Genomic DNA, 17,183 nt, shown 5'->3' with positions numbered 1-17,183 from the left:
CAAATCTAAATGTCTGCCTTAAGGCATGGCCCCTCAAGAAAATATAGATTAATATTCTCAACAGACTGCAGTCCCCCAGCCTCTTCCAAAATTAGTGCTATTGTGTGCAACTACTTTCACGTGATGTCACTAACTTCATCAATCATTCTAGGAAGCAGACAGAACACAATAAAGAGGCTGGCAGAGGAGAGCATATTGGAGAAATACTTCATAACTTCCAGATAGTAATCCAAATAGACACATCTGACAAAAATTAATTGGAACCATTTCTGCTTTAAGTCAGTCCCTAAACAAGTCTTTAATTGTAAGTCCTACAATTTCAAATACTTCTCCATACATATGCACATGTGTGCACACGCACACACACCAAAAGCGACTGGTACAAAAGAACCAATAACAAATTAATGACTGGTTAGTTGCTGAACAAAGTGAAAACTGTTTATTTAAATTACAAGGTTGTCTATATCTTACATCTCAAATTATTTCAAAGTTTTCTTACAAAGTGTTCTTATACTTTGAATTCATTTGCTTCCTTCTAAATAGAAAAGTATTCATTAAAAGTATTTGTTTCTCAGTGGAAGTTATTTTGTCACGAAGGGATTTAAGAATTGAGTCATGCTGTAGTCCTGTATGCTAGATGATAACCTTTATTTTATGAAGCAACTCTAAAGGAATTGTTGTGTATTGAATTCTGTTTAGCAAGGACACTTCAGACACAGCCAAAACTTTGAAGAGGAAACTTTGTCGTGGAGAGAGATAATGTCTAACCACTTTCTACCTGGCTGGTATCCAACTATATGACGAATTAGAAAAATATAACATACAAAAGGAATATTTATGTGTCTTCCTTCTTCATCTGCTACACAGTATTTTTTCTCCCATGTCACAAAAACTGTAACCACAATTTACAAGTATATATGCACAATCAAATTGCTATTGATTTAGCAATGCATTTCTTTGATGTCCCTTGCCTTAACCTCATTTATAAAGCTGTTTTGCATTATTTCAAACTGTCAATGATTTGTGACTCATGAATATTCAAATCTAATTTGCACTTACCTTTTTGGTATGCAAGCTTACTTGCAATATGTCTCTACATTTGCCCTTTTGTTTTGCATTTATTTGTGGATTGTTTTATTGAAATAATACTCCTTTAAAAGCATAGTAAGTCCATTTAAAAACAATAGGAGTGGTTGATGATCGACTCTTGATCTCTGTACACTGTACATTTTGCTACTTAGCAAGTTTAGTCATTCTGCAAACGTGTCTCTAGTATTAAAATAGCCATGCTTTTGCTGATTGATGCCATTTTCAGTGATATGGGGTTAGTTTTGCTGGGCTGTGTGTCTTCTGGAAAGAGTCAACAATTTTTAGATGAACTTGAGCCTTACCCAAAAAGGAGGGAAGGAGGAAGGGGAGGGACAGAGGGAAGGAGGGAGAGAGGGAGGAAGGAAAGGAGGGAGAGAGGGAGGAAGGAAGGAAAGAAGGAAGGAAGGAAGGATGGCAGGATGGAAGGATGGATGGCTTATTTCTGGTAGAAAAACAAAAAGTTCATGCAGAATTGAGCCATTCATGTCAGTGTGGATCAACTTTTCCACTTACATTGTGGAATGTAAGAAATGAAATCTAATGCTCTCAAGCACTAAAAAGCCCTTTTAGATGTCTTTCAAATGATGATAGCTAAAAGAGACAAGACTTTGTAGATTGCAGGCGTGTCACTAGTGATTGAAGGTCCAAAATAGCACAAGGAGCCACCTGCCTACGGAATGGTCAGAGTTTCTGCTTGTAAAACCTGTTCAGGGACAAACAGTGAGTGTCATATGAAAAAAAAAATGGAGTCAAGAATATCTCTTTTGTAATTAGTTTCTGGACTCAACTGTGATTTCTAAGAACACTCAAATAATTAAATGCCCTACTTTGCCAAAAAAAAAAAAAAGGAAAAAAATTTGAATATTTATGTTTTCATGCCAGGAGCTAAAATAGAAAAATGGTTAATAGCATTTACAATGCAGTAGCTGTGTGTTTTCTTAATTTGCACCATGTTCAATTTCTAAACTACCTTTCAAGCTATAAAGAAATCATTGGAAGTCTCCATCACAAAATCAAGTTGTCCCCACATTCTCCAAATGATGCTGCACAAAGGATGGATGTAGGTCTCAGTGCATATCATCTAGCCAACAACACATTTGCCTCTTTACAAACTTCTCATTATCCCTCAATTGTACATATTCCCTTAGGTACTATGATCTCCTTCCAAAAGCTACTAAATTGATAATTAATCTCTTTTGTAGTCTTTTTTTTTTTCACTTAGAAATCAATTTTTTAATTACTGGGGAAAGAGTTTGCTGCCATGACATTTTGTTGCTTATGCATGTTGAAACAAATGTCCTTTATCTAAAAGCGTTCATAATGTTTTCCCAACGTTATCAATTTACGATACTGATATCACTATTATTCCCTCCATTCTGAAAACCAATCATAGATTCCCTGGACCCAATATGCTACCCAAAGCTGTCTTTGAAGGAAACCCCTCAACATAATGCTGTTGTTGTCTATATAACTAAATGGTTTATTACATTCTGATCTCTGACCCATGAATCAGAGGTCTTAGCTCTGGGCAAACTCTGAGATATAGAAAATTGTTAAGAACAAGGATTCTAGCATTATGCTTTTTTTATTATACTACTAACTGTGTAAATTAGAGCAAGTTGCCTAATCTCTGAAATGCTGTATCTCTCCATCTGGGGAATGAGGGCAATCATAGCACCTACCTTAGGTTGTATGAGAATAAAATGAGAGTATTCAATGCAATGCTTAGCACCCTTGTCACTGCTTATTATGGAACAGCTATTTCTAAAGCCCAGTATTTGCCAGCAGTTGAACCAAGTTTCTAGTCAGTTGTTTTTTAAACTGAGAAGAGGTTGTGTTCTCAATCTATTCCATACTTCCACTGTTTTGTATCAGTAACACAGTCAAAGTGTTTGCTCCTAACTCCAGGACTGTGTCCTCTTTTAACCAGTGGTTATTTCAGGACTCCTGGTTAAGACTTCCACAAAGACATACAAATGGGATGTGAGGGGAAGTTTGCTGGAGCCTTCTCAAATTATTTTTTGCACGTCTTCCCACAACAATATCCAAAGAAAGAGAAACAGGCTCTCTTCCTCTGTGTTGTTGTGGGAAGATAGGAGACTCAGAACTGCTGAGGACATCTGGCTACCAGCCTGAGGATAAAGTTGATGCACATAAGAGGGCAGAGCCAAGAAAATTGAAGGGAAAGAGAGATGCCCCACCTCTTGCCAATGGCATAGCTTTATTCCCTTATTGCTTAAGCCAGTATGAATTGGGTTTTCTGTTACTTGCAGCCAAGAACATTCTAACTGATTCAGAGAGGCAGCCAAAAACAATGTTTTTTACATATTAACTCGTAGCACAACATTCATTCACAGGAGCAGAGCAGTCCAGTGCCCGAGTTTACACAAGCATATAAACATGTTGTAATCCTTCATGCCTTTTCTAAGTCAGCATCCCAGCCACATCTCCACAACGTGTCTGTCTCTCTGAAAACAGAAAAAAGATTCAGAGTGAATCTTCCAAGATCTCTCCAATCTCCTAAAGAACCCGCAACACCCACAAAGTGTTCTTTCTGCTCTTATAAGGGTAAGATTCAAGGTAAGAGTGCCACCTCTGGCTTGCTGCTGTGACCTCATCTCAGACCCACACATGGTGCCATTTTAGTGCTCAGAAATGTGCCCTGAATTCGCCGTTCTTTGCCTGCTAGGAATCACAACCCTGTAGAATGGCACCACAACCCTGTAGAATGGCACCACGTACATCTAATCCAATGGCGTGAAACCTAAGTGAAAATTATTTTATGATTTGTTATATGGTTTTATGTTCCGTTGAAGCTGACCAATTTAACCTGGTGTATGTGACCTAAAAATAAGTCCCATGCCTTTAACTTTTGCACCTTTACCACAAGGGTAATTCCAGTTTGCTTGAGCTGTAGGGAAACCAGATCATGAGTCACATGATCAAAATGATTAATTCCTGACTTAAAATCAAGCAGTGCATTTATCTGTGGTACCACATCACTTTAGTCTTCCTCCACACCCCTCCCCACCCCCTCTGCCCCAAGCTACCCATGATTTAATCTTATCAGGAACTCTCAGGATGCTACTTCCAGTACCCATTTGAATAGGCAGTGAGAAGAGAAGTCAGGTAAGTCTCTGTTGCCCCAGATTATATGGAACCATAGGTCTGGAGACATCTTGAGATACTATCTGAAGGGTCAGCCACAGATCATGTCAGAGACGTGCTGAGGGTCATGATGCTGGAAGCAGGTCTTTTGACTCTCAGGCCAGCATCATTTCCATCAACCCCACTGTGCCTCTCACATAAAGTGGCTTTTAAAAGATGTTTGAGTGAATACACCACTAATTTTAATCTGTGGGGCAGCACTTTGTTGCTTAATTTCTCTCCCTGACATCTAAGTATAGCATATCTTTATGGTTATTTTAAAATACTACTTTCGGTATTTTAAGATACAGAAGCTCAAGCCTCTGGCCTATCTTGCTGTAGGTTTCTTTATAGCATATAAGAAAATGTCATTTTTTGTATTCCTGAAAACTAGAAGTAGTAAAGATACATTTTAAAACTTATTTTTTTAATTGCAGTGTGATTAATGTGCAGTGTTACATTAGTTTCAGTTGTACAATATAGTGACTCAACAATTCTATCCATGACCCAGTGCTCATCACACTAAGGGTTCTCTGAATCCCCTTCACCTCTTTCAACCATCCTGCCACCCACTTCCTCTCTGGTAACCACAAAGTTGATCTTTGTAGTTAAGAGTTTGCTTCTTAGTTTGCCTCTTTTTTTTCTTTGATCATTTGTCTTGTTTTTTAAATTCCACATGTGAATGTAATCGTATGCTATTTGTCTTTCTCTGACTGACTGGTTTCACTTAGCATTATGCCCTCAAGATCCATACATCTTGTTGCAAATGGCAAGATGTCATTTTTTATGGCTGAATAATATTCCATTGTGTGTGTATATGTGTATGTGTGTATATATAAACCACCTCTTCTTTATCCACTCATCTATCATACTTAGGCTGCTTCTACAATTTGGCTATTGTAAATAATGCTGCAGTAAATACAGGGGCACATGTGTCTTTTCGAATTGATGTTTTCGTGTTATTTGGGTAAATACTCAGTACTAGAATTACTGACTCATATGGCAATTCTATTTTTAATATTCTGAGAGACTCCAGACTGTTTTCCACGGTGGTAACACTAGTTTGCATTCCAACCAACAGTGCACATCCTCGTCAGTACTCGTTCTTTCTTGTGTTTTTGATTTTAGCCATTCTGACAGGTGAAAGGTGATATCTCATTGCGGTTTTGATTTTCATGCCCCTGATGATGAGTGATGTTGAGAATCTTTTCATGTGTCTGTTGGCCATCTGGATGTCTTCACTGGAGAAATGTATGTTCACATCTTCTGCCCATTTTTAAATTGGATTGTTTGGGGAGTTTTTTGGTGTTGAATTGTAAATTCTTTATACAATTTGCATATTAACCCTTAAGAGATCTATCATTTGCAAATATCCTCTCCCATTTAGTAGGTTGTCTTTTAGTTTTGTTGATTGTTTCCTTTGCTGTGGACGAGCTTTTTTTATTTTCATGTAGTCCCAGTAGTTTATTTTTGCTTTTGTTTCCCTTGCCTCAGGAGACCTATTTAGAAAAATGCTGCTACAACTGGTGTCAGAGAAATTACTGCCTGTGTTCTTTACTAGGATTTTTATGGTTTCAGGTCTCACATATAGCTCTTTAATCCATTTTGAGTTTATTTTTATGTATGGTGTACAACAGTGGTCCAGGTTTGTTCTTTTCTATGTAGCTGTCCAGTTTTCCCAACCCCATATTTTGAAGACACTATCTCTTTCCTATTGCATATTCTTGCTTCCTTTATTGTAGATTAATGGGCCATATAATCTTGGGTTTATTTTTGGGCTTTCTATTCTGTTCCATTGATATATGTGTCGATTTTTGTGTCAGTACCCTACTGTTTTGATTATTACTGCTTTGTAGTATATCTTGAAATCTGGGATTATGACACCTCCAGTTTTGTTCTTCTATTCCTTTTTTCTTTTCTTTTTTAAGTTTATGTATTTATTTTGAGAGAGCATGAGTGGGTGAGGGGTAGAGAGAGGGGGGGGAGAGAGAGAGAGAGAGAATTCTAAGCAGGCTCTGCACTCTCTACACAAGCCCAACGCAGGGCTTGATCCCACAAACTGTGAAGTCATGATCTGAGCTGAAATCAAGAGTCAGCCGCTTAAACCGACTGAGCCCCCCAGGTACCCCTGTTCTTCTTCTTCAGTATTGCTTTGGCTGTTTGGGGTCTTTTGTGGTTCCATACAAATTTTAGGATTATTTGTTCTAGTTCTTTGAGAAATAATGTTGGTACTTTGGTAGGGATTGCATTAAATGTGTAGATTGCTCTGGGTAATATGGACATTCTAACAATATTCTCCCAATCCATGAGCATGGAATATCATTCCGTTTGTGTCATCTTCAATTTCTTTCATCAGTGTTTTATAGTTTTCAGAGCACAGGTCTTTCATCTCCTTGGCTAAGTTTATTCCTAGGTATTTTATTGTTTTGGTGTAATTGTAAATGGGATTTTTTTCTTGATTTCTCTTTCTGCTGCTTCATTATTAGTCTACAGAAATACAATAGATTTCTGTATATTAATTTTGTATCCTGTGACATGACTTAATTCATATATCAGTTCTTGGATTTTTTGATGGAGTCTTTAGGTTTTCTATTATATAGTATCATGTCATCTGTAAATAGTGAAAGTTTTACTTCTTCCTTACTGATTGGGATGCCTGTTTTTCTTTTTTCCTGTCTGATTTCTGTGGCTAGGACCTCCAGTACTATGTTGAATAAAAGTGGATGAGAGAGGACCTCTTTGTCTTGTTCTTGATTTTAGGGGAAAAGTTTTCAATTTTTAACCATTGAATAGGATGTTACCTGTGGGTTTTTCATATATGGCCTTTACTATGTTGAGATATGTCCCCTCTAAACCTACTTTGTTGAGGGTTTTTATCATGAATGGATGTTGTCAAATGCATTTTTTGAATGTATTGAAATGATCATATATTGTTTTATCCTGTATCTTGTTGATTGATATGTCACATTGACTGATTGGTCAATATTGAATCATCCTTGCATCCCAAGACTAAATTACCACTTAATTGTGGTGAGTGATGTTTTAAATATTTTGTTGGATTTTGTTTGCTAATATTTTGTTGAGTATTTTTGCATCTATGTTCATAAGAGATCTTAGCCTGTAGTTGTCTCTCGCTTTTTTTTTTTTTTTTTTTTTTTTTTTTGGTAGGGTCTTTATCTTGGTTTGGTATTAGGGTAATGCTGGCGTCATAGAATTTGAAGATTTCCTTCCTCTTCTGTTTTTGGAATAGTTTGAGAAGAACAGATATTAACTCTTCTTTATTTTTCTATTTTTTAGGTATTAATTCTTCTTTGAATGTTTAGTAGAGAGGTGCCTGGTTGGCTCAGTCAGTTAAGCATCTGACTCTTGACTTCAGCTCAGGTCATGATCTCATAGCCATGAGATCAAGCCCCACAATGGGCTCTGCACTGAGCATGGACCTTGCTTGGGATTCTCTCTCTCTCTCTCTCTCTCTCTGCCCCTCCCCTGCTTATGTTCTCTCTCTCAAAATAAATAAACATTTTTTAAAATTAATAAATGTTTAATAGAATTCAGCTGTGAAACCATCTGGTGCTGGACTTTTGTTTGTTCAAAGTTTTTTATTATTGACTCAATTTCATTGTTCAAATTTTCTATTTCTTCCTGATTCCATTTTAGGAGGTTATATATTTTATTTTATTTATTTTTTTTTTTTTAACGTTTATTTATTTTTGAGACAGAGACAGAACATGAACGGGGGAAGGGCAGAGAGAGAGGGAGACACAGAATCGGAAGCAGGCTCCAGGCTCTGAGCCATCAGCCCAGAGCCCGACGTGGGGCTCGAACTCACGGACCGCGAGATCGTGACCTGAGCTGAAGTCGGACGCTTTACCGACTGAGCCACCCAGGCGCCCCAGGAGATTATACATTTTAAGAATTTATTCATTTCTTCTGGGTTGAGCAATTTTGTGACATATGATTTTTCCTAATATTTTTTCATAATCCTTTGTGTTTCTGAGGTGTCAGTTGTTGTTTCTCCTCTTTAATTTCTGATTGTGTTTATTTCAGCCCCCTCTCCTTTTCTTTTCCTTTTTTTTTCTTTTAAGTCTGGCTAGTGGTTTATCAATTTTGTTAATTTTTTTCAAAGAACCATCTCCTGGTTTCATTGATCTTTTCTATTATTTTTTTAGGTTCTATTTCTGCTCTAATCTTTATTATTTCCTTCCTCCTACTGGTTTTAAGTTTTGTTTGTTCTTTTTCTAGCTCCTTTAGGTGTAAGGTTAGGTTGTTTATTTGAGATTTTTCTTGCTTCTTGGGTAGGTCTGTATTGCTATAGAACAGTTTTTGCCTCATCCCAAAGATTTTAAACCATTGTGTTTTCATTTTCCTTTGTCTCCATGTATTTTTTGATTTCCTCTTGGATTTCTTGGTTGAACCATTCATTGTTTAATAGCATAGTATTTAACCTCCATGTGTTTGTATCGCATCTTGGTCTTTTGGCTAAGATCAAGTGTAACCTCCATGTGTTTTTTTGTTTGTTTGTTTGTTTGTTTTTTTGATTGGAGTAGGACTTGGGCATAGGTATTTTTATTTATTTTTATTTTACTTTATTTTTTTTGAGAGAGAGAAAATGAGCAGGGTGGGTAGAGGGACAAAGAGGGAGAGAGGGAGGGGGAGAGAAAGAGAGAGAGACACAGAGAGAGAGAGAGAGAGAGAGAGGGAGGGAATGAGAATGAGAATCTTAAAGCAGGTTCCATGTTCAGTGCAGAGCGTGATGTGGGCCGAGTCTCATGACTGCAAGATCATGACCTGAGCCAAAATCAAGAGTTGGTCGCTTAACCAACTGAGCCACTCAGGCGTACCATAACCTCCATGTGTTTGTGATCTTTCCAGATTTTTGTCTTGTGGTTGATTTCTAGTTTCATAGTGTTGTGGTTGGAAAAGATGCATGGTATGACTTTCACCTTTTTGAATTTGTTGAGACTTGTTTTGTGGCCTAACATGTGATCTCTTCTGGAGAATGTTTCATGTACACTTGAAAAGAATTTGTATTCTACTGTTTTAGGATGGAATGTTCTGAATATATATGTTAGATCCATCTTGTCCATTGTGACATTCAAAGCCACTGTTTCCTTGTTGATTGTCTGTTTGGATGATCTTTCCATTGATGTAAATGGAATATTAAAATTCCCTACTATTATTGCATTACTATCAGTTACTTCCTTTGTTGATAGGTGCTTTATATATTTGGGTGCTTTCCTGTTGGGTTCATAAATATTTACTATTTTTATATCTTCTTGTTGGGTTGTTGCCTTTATGATTATATAGTGTCCTTCTTTGACTCCTATTACAGTTTTTGTTTTGAAGTCTATTTTGTCTGATACAAGTATTGCAACACCAGCTTTCTTTTCCACTTCCGTTTGCATAATAAATATTTTTTCATCACTTCATTTTCAATCTACATATGTCTTTAGGTCTGAAATGAGTCTCTTATAAGCACCATATAGATGGGTCTTGTTTTTTATTCATTCTGTCACCCTTTGTCTTTTTATTGCAGGATTTAGTCCATTTACATTCAAAGTAATCATTTTTAGGTATGCACTTACTGCCATTTTGTTTCCTGTTTTATGATTGTTTTTGTAGTTCTTCTCTATTCTTTTCTTCTCTTGCTTTCTTCTCTTGCAGTCTTTCTGTAGTGATATACTTAGATTCCTTTCTCTTTATTTTTTGGTTGTCTATTACCAGTTTATTGACTTGTGGTTATCATTAAGTTTATATGTAACATCTTATGCGTATAATATGAAGTTGATGGTTCCCTAAGTCTGAACTCATTCTAAAAACACTAAAATTTCACTCCTCCCTCCCATGTTTTAGGTATATAATGTCATACTTTGCATTCTTTTATTTTGTGAATCTGTTGACTGATTTTTATACATATACTTATTTTTACTGCTTTTATGCTTACTACTTTCCTTACTCCTACTTACGGTCTTTCTTTTCCACTCACAGAGTCCCCTTTATCATTTACTATATGGCTACTTTAGTGGTCATGAATTTATTTAACTTTTGTTTCTCTGGGAAGCTCTTTAGCTACCCTTCTGTTGTGAGTAATAGCCTTGCTGGATAGACTACTCTTGGTTGTAGGTTTTTTTCTGTCAGCAGTCTGAATAGATCTTGCTACTCCTTTCTGGCCTGCAAAGTCTCTGCTGAAAAATAAGCTGATAGCCTTATGGGGTTTTCCTTGTATGTAATTGCTTTCCTTTCTCTTGCTTCTTTTAAAATTCTCACTTTAGAGGTGCCTGAGTTGCTCAATAGGTTAAGCATCTGACTCATGATATTGGCTCAGGTCGTGATCTTGCAGCCATGGGATTGAGCCCTGCATTGGACTCTATCCTGGGTGTGGAACCCCCTTGGGATTCTCTTTTTCCCTCTCTGCCCCTTTCCTCCTTGCTCACTCTCTTAAAAAAATATATATGAATAAACTTTATAAAATAAAATTCTCACATTATCACTACTTTTTGCCATTTTAATTACTATGTGTCTTGGTGTGGACCTCCTTGGGTTGATTTTCTAGGGGGCCCTCTGTCACCTCTCGATTTGTATTTCAGTTTTCCTTCCCCCAGATTAAGGAAGCTTTCAGCTATTATTTATTCAAATAAATTTTCTGTTACCTTTTCTCTTGCTTCTCCTTCTGGGATCCCTATAATGTGAATCTTTTTACACTTTATGGTGTTCCTGAGTTCCCAAAGTCTGTTTTCATTTTGTATTATTATGTTTTCTTCTCTCCTCATCCAGCTCGGCTCTTTTCCATTACCCTGATCTTCACGTCATTGATCCATTCTTCTGCTTTCTGTAATCTACCATTATTCCCTCTGGTATATTTTTAATTTTAGTTATTGAGTTCCTCATCTCCTATTGGCCCTTTTTCATTTCTTTGTTGAAGAGTCTCACTAAGGTCTTACACTCTTTTCTCAAGTCTGGTGAGTATCTTTATGACCATTACTTTAAATTCTCTATCAGACATATTAATTATCTCCATTTCATTTAGATCTCTTGCTGTGATTTTGTCCTGTTCTTTCATTTGGGGCATATTAATCTGTCTCCTCATTTTATCTAACTCTGTATCTGTTTCTATGTGTTAGGAAAGTCAGCTACATCTCCTGCTTTTGAAAGTAGTTGCCTGATAAAGAAGAAGTCCTGTGGTGCCCTATAGTGCAGTGCCCTCTGTCCACCAGAACATGGCACCTCAGGGGTGTCTCCAATGTGTGTTGCATGTGCCCTGATATTGTGGCTTAGCTGCATTTTCCTTCAGCACAGTCATCTGCAATGGCTCCCTTTGCCTGTTGTGGGCAAGGTTTGGTCCCTATGTCATCAATGGGCCAGTTTGGAGCCACCTCGGGCTTCAGTTGTGTCAGACTAGGCTTTTGCCAGAGCTGCCATTGCATCAAACTGCAGGGAACCACCCTGTATTATCCCTTGAGAGTCTTTCATTGGTGGTCGGGGACTGTGGTCAAACCAGATGTCTACCCCAGCCCACGGCCAGGGCTGCAGGTGAACTTGTATGTGTGGTTATCTTCCCCTCTCCTGGAGCAAGAGTCTCTTTGGATTGGTGCTGGCCCTGTTGGGGCTTCTTGAATAATGCCATGTTTGTGGCACCACTTGGGTGTACTCCTGCTCAGGCAAGGATAGAGGGGGTGAGTCCACAGGAGAACGTGGGGGTGTGGCACACTGTTAGGAAGTGAGGTAGAGAGCAACCATGCTGCTGTTTCCCGCAGGTGTCCATATATCTAGGCTGGGAGTTAGGGGAGAGAAATGGAATCTACTAGCTCTTCTGTTCTTGGAGAAGTATCCCAAAGATCCCTGACCCTCCAGCACATATTCTGAGATTAGCAAACAAATCTCTTTCCCATATGCCAGGCATTTTGCAAACTACTGTTGCTATCCCTATATCTCAGCAGGACTATTTGTTGTGCTGTCTCCTTAAAGGCAGGTACTCCATTTCCTCTGGTTCTTTCAGAGCAAAGCCACTGATTTTTAAAGTTCCAGGTATTTAAGCCCCACCGATTCTAAGAACTTAAGAAGTTAAGACCCTCTGGTTTTCAAAACCAAGTGTTACAGGGATTCGTCTTCCCTGTGTGGGTTCCCTATACCTGAGGTGCCTGATATGTGGTCTTCTTCATGCTTGCAGTGGCCCTCTCTCCCTCAGATAGTCTCACAGTTTAGCTTGGTTCCTGCCTGCATCTTTGCCCTTCCTACTGTTTTTGATGTGGCCTCATCTCCATGTTAGTTATGGAGAGTCTGTTTTGCCATTCTTCAGGTCATTTTTAGAATTATTTACACAGATATGGGTATTATCTAGTTGCATGTGTGGGACAAAGTGAGTTTAGGATGATTCTACTCCGTCATCTTCCCTGGAAGTCACTAAAGATACATGTTTTTAAATGTGGTTTTCTTATTGGTCCTCCTATGCTGGGACTTGATCAACTGACATTGGCCATTGTGACTGTGCACTTTCCCCTAGTCACATGAGTGTACTTGTAACCCTCAATGAGAAGCTCCTTTGTCCATATGACAAATATCAATCCTAGAAACCAACAGTGGAGACATCTTGGCTAGTTATAAACATATGAAGTTTTTATAGAAGATTTTCAAAACTCTAGATTAGGAACACTTCAGTAAATTCATTCAGGTTCTTACCTTAATTTGTTGAGGTACCGTAAAAATTATTTTTCAAAGTCTCCATTTACCTAACTCTGAAATGATAATAGTTATATAGGTCATATATTTGCAAATATTCATGCAAGAACTAACAAGATATAAAACACACACTTTCATAGATTCATTTTTGTTGATATTACATATATATGTGAATTTCATAAATGATTGTGACAAAATAATTACACATGCATGTAGTTTTTTATTTCTATTTTTTTTAGTTTTTATTTATTTTGAGAGAGACAGAGGCAGCATGAGTGGGGAGGGGCAAAGAGAGGGAGAGAGAATCCCAACTAGGCTCTGTACTGCCAGCACAGAGCCTGACATGGGCTTGAACTCACAAACCATGAGATCATGACCTGAGCCAAAATCAAAAGTCAGATGCTTAACTGGCTGAGCCACCCAAGCACCCCAGCACATAATATTTTAAATTGTATTTAGAAATCAAGCAATTCAAAGAAAAAATTCTGATTTTTTTCAGTTTTGTAAGTGTCTCTAGTTTAAAAGTTTTTGTTTAATTCAAAGTTGAAATGGAATCCCTAAAGAGAATTATTAGATTTCTTTTTTTTTTTAGCAATATTTCAAAACCAGCCATAAATCAATCATAAATGAAGGAACATCTAAAATGCCTGAAATTAGTGATCAGCAACAAAGCAACAGGGTGAGACTGTATCCAGATAACCTTTGCATGACACCATCTCTTCTGTACTGATCATCATTAGGACCATCCAAGCATCCGGTTTAAGAAATGTAGAAAAGTACAACAGAACTCTGATAGTCCCAAAATATTAGCAATAAAAAAGTGAACAGGTATACATCTATAAAAAGCAATAAAAATATAATATGAAAAGACTAAACACATCATTATGCAGTAAATTTGAAAACTAAGATGATGTAGATAAATTCACATGAGATTATAACTAACCAAATCTGACTCAGAAAGGAGTAGATCTGAATTATTGCATAATAATTATTAAAGAAATATAATCAGTAGTTAAGACTATTTTTTAAAAAGAAAGCCAATATTATTTTAGAGTTAACTGATCCAGAATTTTTTAAAGCAGATAATTTCAATTATATGTCAATATATCTAGAAAATAAAAATGAGGAAACCCTCCCTAATTTTAATTCATTTTATGAGGCCAGTATAATTTAGTTACCAAGTAGAGGCAAAGATGATAAACTTAGAGGAAAAAGAAAAAAAAGGGAAATAAATGGCCATTCCTAAGTAAATATTACTCTAAACCTACCTGTGTACAGTATAGAATCACAATCAACTTGAGTATAATCCAGAAACACAATAGTAGTTTAATATTAGGAAAACTATAAATGAAATTTCCCACATAACAGAGTAAAAGGGGGGAAATGATCATTTTATTAAATGTAAAAACATAATTTTCGGGTGCCTGGCTGGCCCAGTCAGAAGACCATGTGACTCTTGATCTTGGGATTGTGAGTTCGAGCCCAATGTTTGGTATACAGATTACTTAAATAAACAAACAAACAAAACAAATATCACTTAACTTGTGTTTATTGAACAAAATGTAACATTTGTTTAAAGAAAAAAAAAAAAAAACTCCTAAAAGACTAGGCATGGAGGCAGAGAAACTTTCTTAATCTGATGAAGAGTATCAATTCACTATAGTTTATAGCATTCTTAATGGAGAAATGCTGCAAACACTTGTTTAAATTAGGAATGAGATAACAATGCCTAACACTATTTAGGAATGCTTATTTTCAACATTGTCCTGAAGATCTAGTGCCAGAAAAGGCAGGACGATCAAAAGAAGAAGAAAACAGTAGAGGAGGAGGAGGAAAAAAGAAGGGAGGGAGGAAGAGAAAAAGGGAAAGAAAAGAAAGAATTAAAGTTATAGGATTGGAAAGGAAGAAATAAAAGTGTCATTTTCTGAAGACTATATTATTATCCACACTGAAGGCCCAAAGAATCTATAGACAGTTGATGGAGAGATGGACTGAAGACCACTAGGGAAGCGATTGAGTTGGGATGAGAGTTATCCAAACAGCGAAAATGAAAATGGATTCTTACCTCACTTCTACACACAAAAATCAATTCCCTGTTGTTTAAAGAATTAAGTATTAAAAAAATCAAATTTATTAAATCATTCTACAGAAAAACATTTTATATCTTTAGGATATGAAAGAATCTCTTATACCAGACAAAAGAAGCACACGTTATAAAAGAAAATATTGATCGATGAAACTGCGGTAAAGTTTAAAACTTCTGTTCACCAAAACATATCTCAGATAAAATGAAAAAACAAGCCACAAATTGGAAAAGACATTTCCAATATAGAACTCATAAAATCAGTAATAAAAAGGCAAAAAAAAAAAAAAACCTCCATAGAAAAATGGGGAAACTACATTCACAAGTATTTCACACAAGAGGAAATATGAGTAAAGAATAAGCATATAAGATGCTCAGCCTCATTAGTGATTCGGAAAATGTATGTTAAAGACTATAGTGAGATCCCTTTTTACATTTATCAGATTGGAAAGAAGGAGAAGGAAGAGGAGGAGGAAGGAGGTAGATGAAGAGGAAGAAGAGGAAGGAGGAGGAGGGGGAGGAGGAGGAGGAGGAGGAGGAGGAGGAGAAGAAGAAGAAGAAGAAGAAGAAGAAGAAGAAGAAGAAGAAAGATTGATAACAAAATTGCCAACTGTTAGAAAAGATGTAGATCAATAGGATACTTTATACACAGCCAGCAGGAGGGTAAATGAAAACAATCACTGGAAAATAATTCATGTTATCTTGGAGTCCTGAACATTTGAATACCAAAAAAATTTGACAATTAACTCCTAGGTTTATACTCTAAATCTAGAAAATTCTTTGCACATAAACATCAAGAGACACATCCCAGAATAGTTACAGCAGAACTCTTTATAATAGCAACAACAATAAATATGGTAACAACTCAAAAAGGAAAAGATAAATAAATTGTGTTAATATTTACAATGGAATATCAAGCAGAAATAAAAAGGAATAAACTATTGCTACACACAAAAGTATTAATCTTAAAAATGCAATGTTGAATGAAAAAAGGATCTAGAAAGGCTACATTGAGTGTAATACCATTTTTATTTTTAAAAGAGGCAAAATGAAACAGTGTATTGTTTAAGAATACACACACACACATAAAATACAAATTTTTAGTTTGTAAAGAGAAGATCATATATATTAATACATATTAACAATATAGGTTATATTGTTATATATGGCTTATATATAGTATATACATTGTTCAGGAGTACATATATATAAAAAAGTATTTTTAAAAAAATCAGAATGGCAATTACCCATGCAAGAAGAAGCAGAAAGATGAAAAACGAAGGAACACATGGGTGTATGCAGTGTTCCCTTTCTTAAGTTGGATGGCTAGTTCACAAATGTTCCTTTTAACATTATACTTTGCAACAGCCAAATATATTACATATATGCCTTTTTATGTAATAAACATGTTACTATACATAAGTAAGAAGATAATAAGTGGGCATTCTTAAAAATAGAGTAATGTTATGACTGAGAGAAGGGAATAACAGGAAAAAAAAGAGAATATCAGGAAGTCCATGCCAGAAATCCTTGGGTCAGTAAAGGAGAAAGTGAGGCCAGCTGAAAGTGAGAGGGTTGAGTGTAGGTAGGGGCTTCTGAGTGGTTTGTAGAGAAAGAAGAAAAGGAGGAAAGGAAAGAAAAAGGAAGGGAAGAAAAAGAGGGGATTAGAGGAGACAGTTACTGTCCAAGGAAGGAGTAACCACAGAAAATGGATAGACTGCCGTAGTAGCCTAGCCACATTTCTACCTCTGTTCATACCAAAATCTATTGATACACCTACTTCTATGTCATTCTGTGAAACCATTGAAGCAGATAATATATTTAATTTATTTTAAAATTTTTTACATGTTTATTTATTTTTGAGAGAGAGCATGAGCAGGGGAGGGGCAGAGAGAGAGGGAGACACAGAATCCGAAGCAGGCTCCAGGCTCTGAGCTGTCAGCACAGGCTTGAACTCACAGACCATGACATCATGACCTGAGCCAAAGTTGGTTGTTTAACCAACTGAGCCACCCAGGGACCCCAATATTTAATTATTTTTATATGTTAGCACCCATAAGAATTTCTGCAGAATATTACAAGCTCGGTGAATATTTGTTTGAGTGATTGGATGAAAACAGGAATTAATGATTGAATGATTTCCATCATGTTGTTAATATTATCAAACTGCAGAATTTGCATAGGCTAG

Source organism: Panthera uncia, assembly GCF_023721935.1.
Source record: "Panthera uncia isolate 11264 chromosome B3 unlocalized genomic scaffold, Puncia_PCG_1.0 HiC_scaffold_1, whole genome shotgun sequence".
Taxonomy (NCBI): domain Eukaryota; kingdom Metazoa; phylum Chordata; class Mammalia; order Carnivora; family Felidae; genus Panthera; species Panthera uncia.
This window is presented reverse-complemented; position numbering follows the sequence as displayed.